Raw genomic sequence first — 3,916 nt, 5'->3', positions numbered from 1 at the left:
AGAGGCCTCTGCGGCGCCGCTTAGTCTTAACCTGCTTGCGACTCAAGACTGGCAAGCCGCTAGCTGCGGATCGGAGCGGGGTCCTGGTGCGAGTAAGCGTTAGTGCTGAGTCTGCGCTTTGCCACCTTGGATTCTGTATATTGTTCTTTGCATCTCGCACCAGCTTCCCCAGCGGAGAGAAAAGCCACAAACTCACTTTTCAAAGATGCTGGCACTCGTCTCATCAATGTATTTCTTTTTTCTATTTGCTTACTTTTTAGCTAACCCTTTTGTTAGGAAATATAACACAATCATATTATGAACTAGAAAGATAAGTATAATAGTCATTGAACAGACATGTCATCATGTAGAGCAAAACTAGAATAGTGTCAGGCGCTTCACAAATGCACTCTCTGCCTCCTTCCTAAGACCAGTAGTCTGACTTTTTCTTCTGTTTAATTTTGGTTTTATATTGGAGCACTTTTGATTAACAATGTTGTACTAGTTTCAGGTGTGCAGCAAAGTGACTCACACATATACACGTATATATTTTGGGAGGGGGGCTTCCCTGGTGGCTCAGTGGTAAATAAGGCACCTGCCAATGCAAGAGATCCCAGTTCGATCCCTGAGTTGGGAAGATTCCCTGGAGCAGGACATGGCAACCAACTCCAGTATTTTTGCCTGGAAAATCCCATGGCCAAAGAAGACTCGCAGGCTACAATCCACCCGGTCACAAAAGAATTGGACACAACAGCTAAACAACAGCAATCCTGTTTCAAATTCTTTTCCCATTAGGTTACTACAGAATATTGAGCAGTGTTCCCTGTGCTATACAGTAGGTCCTGGTTGGTTATCTATTTTAAATATAGCAGTATATATATGTCAACCCCAAACTCCCAATGGATCCTTCCCCCCACCACTAGTCTGACTGATATGACGATCATTGTTTTAAAAAACACAGTTTTTAATAATGTATTTGCAAACTTGATTTGTGACAAAGGTGGCATCACATAGCAATGGAGGAAAAAAAGATGGTCTTTTCAATGAGGGTCTGTGACAATAGGGTATCCTTATGGAGAAAAGATAAAATGAGACACTTACCTCATTTCATCACAAATATCAATTCCAGGAGGATTTAAGACCTAAATACATTTTGGACTTCATAATAGGGAAATATTTCTTTTAAAAAATACATGAATGCTTACTCAGTTGTGTCCAGCTGTTAGCAACCCTGTGGACTGTAGCTGACCAGGTTCCTCTGTCCATGGGATTTCCCAGGCAAGAATACTAAAGTGGTATTCAAAAATTAAAAAAATGTTAAATAATAAAGAAAACTACAAAGGACATTTTGGGTCTGTTGAAGAAGTTAAATGTGACATATATTAGATAATTAGATAACCAATTACCAACATCCTGAGTGTGATTTTGTGGCTGTGTAGGAAAACATCCTTGTTCTTGGAAATGGGAAAGTTGAGGAAAATCTTCTTAATCAAGTGAAATATGAGTGGGCATTGCTTATTGAGGCTGGAGGTTTCTGCCTCCTCCCAAATGTAACTTTCCTTCACCAAGATGTAATTCCCAATGCTGTGAAAGCCCCTCCTCCACTCTTTCACATATGGACCTATTATCTTCCAATAGAGTTTGAGGAGGCAGTACTGAGGGGTGGAATCAAGCAAAAGGGACTGAGAAATGATCACACCATGGGGAAAAGATATGTCCAAGTTAGCTGGATAGTGTTCCCCAAAACTTTCAATCTCAAATTTCAGAAAATATTACCTTCCCCCCAAAAGGCTATCATAAGAAGCCTAGGTTTTTAAGGGGTGTGTGTGTGTGTGTGTGTGTGTGTGTGTGTGTGTGTGTGTGTGCGCACGCGCGCATGCGCGCGCTCAGTGGTATCTGACTCTGTGACCTCATGGATTGCAATCTGCAGGGCTCCTCTGTCCAAGGAATTTTCCAGATAAGAATACTGGAGTGGGTTGCCATTTCCTACCCAGGAGATTTTCCTGACCCAGGGATTGAACCCGTGTCTCTTGAGTCTCCTACATTGGCAGGCAGATTCTTTACCATTTGCCTCTATTTAAGGTCCTCGATTAATGTCCATCTGTATACGAAAATCATTGATTTAGATCTTCTATCTCCAGGGATGTCTGTAATCTGGGAAATACTATTAGACACAAATCATGTTTCCTCTTTCTGTCTTACCTTCCTTACTCTTTCAGAGCATAGAATTTGTACCTCTAAACCACACTGATTACATTCTTTCATTTAAATGTTTATCTATATGAGTGTTCTCTAGAACTCTACTGTCCAATACATTAGCCTCTAGGCACATGGGGCTCTTAAGCATTTGCAATGTAGCTAGACCAAAATGAGATGTGCTGTAACTATAAAACACTGTATTTGTAGATTTAGTAAAAAAAAAAAACAAAAAAAAACTAATAACTTTTATTTCGATTACATGTTGAATTATAATATTTGGATATGTTATATCAAATTAAATATATTTAAATTTTCATTTTATTTACTGCCTTTCATTATTAGTTTGGTTGCTAGAAAATTTTAAATTCCTTATATGATTTGCATTTTCATTTTGACTCACATTACATCGCTCTTGGACAGTGCTCTTCTTGAGCATCAGAATATAAGGGCAAGGAATTTATCTTACTCAAGTTTTTGTTTGTCACAAGTGCTAGAACAATTATTGATATAATTGTTACATGCTTAAAAGAAACCCACTGATAATATTCTGTATTTGAGAATCTCTTCTTCCCTGTGTTAGGATCAGCTTCTCTTTAGCAAAACACCAGTTTCTGGTAATTGAAAAGAGCATTGCTTAGTTGGAGAAAGCCAGAAAAGGTAGCCCTAAACCTAGGAATTTTCCACTTTGATTGTGATCCACACAGTCAAAGGCTTTGGCATAGTAAATAATGCAGAAATGGAAAATTCTGAAAGAGATGGGAATACAGACCACCTGACCTGCCTCTTGCGAAATCTGTATGCAGGTCAGGAAGCAACAGTTAGAACTGGACATGGAACAACAGACTGGTTCCAAATAGGAAAAGGAGTACGTCAAGGCTGTATATTGTCACCCTGCTTATTTAACTTCTATGCAGAGTACATCATGAGAAATGCTGGGCTGGATGAAGCACAAGCTGGAATCAAAATTTCCAGGAGAAATATCAATAACCTCAGATGTGCAGATGACACCACCCTTATGGCAGAAAGTGAAGAGGAACTAAAGAGCCTCTTGATGAAAGTGAAAGGGAGTGAAAAAGTTGGCTTAAAGCTCAACATTCAGAAAACTAAGATCATGGCATCTGGTCCCATCACTTCATGGCAAATAGATGGGGAAACAGTGGAAACAGCGGCTGACTTTATTTTGGGGGGCTCCAAAACCACTGCAGATAGTGAAATTAAAAGACGCTTATTCCTTGGAAGGAAAGTTATGACCAACCTAGATAGCATATTAAAAAGCAGAGACATTACTTTGCCAGCAAAAGTCCCTGTAGTCAAACTTAACGTTTTTTCCAGTAGTCATGTATGGATGTGACAGTTGGACTCTAAAGAAAGCTGAGCACCGAAGAATTGATGCTTCTGAACTGTGGTGTTGGAGAAGACTCTTGAGAGCCCCTTGGACTGCAAGGAGATCCAGCCAGTCCATCCTAAAGGAAATCAGTCCTGAATATTCACTGGAAGGGCTGATGTTGAAGCTGAAACTCCAATGCTTTGGCCACCTGATGCAAAGAACTGACTCATTTGAAAAGATCCTGATGCTGGAAAAGATTGAAGGCGGGAGGAGAAGGGGACGACAGAGAATGAGATGGTTGGATGGCATCACCAACTCAATGGACATGAGTTTGAGTAAGTTCTGGGAGTTGGTGATGGACAGGGAGGCCTGGCATGCTGCAGTCCATGGTGTCGCAAAAAGTCAGACACA

This window comes from Ovis aries, chromosome 1 (genome assembly GCF_016772045.2).
Source record: "Ovis aries strain OAR_USU_Benz2616 breed Rambouillet chromosome 1, ARS-UI_Ramb_v3.0, whole genome shotgun sequence".
Taxonomy (NCBI): domain Eukaryota; kingdom Metazoa; phylum Chordata; class Mammalia; order Artiodactyla; family Bovidae; genus Ovis; species Ovis aries.
This window is presented reverse-complemented; position numbering follows the sequence as displayed.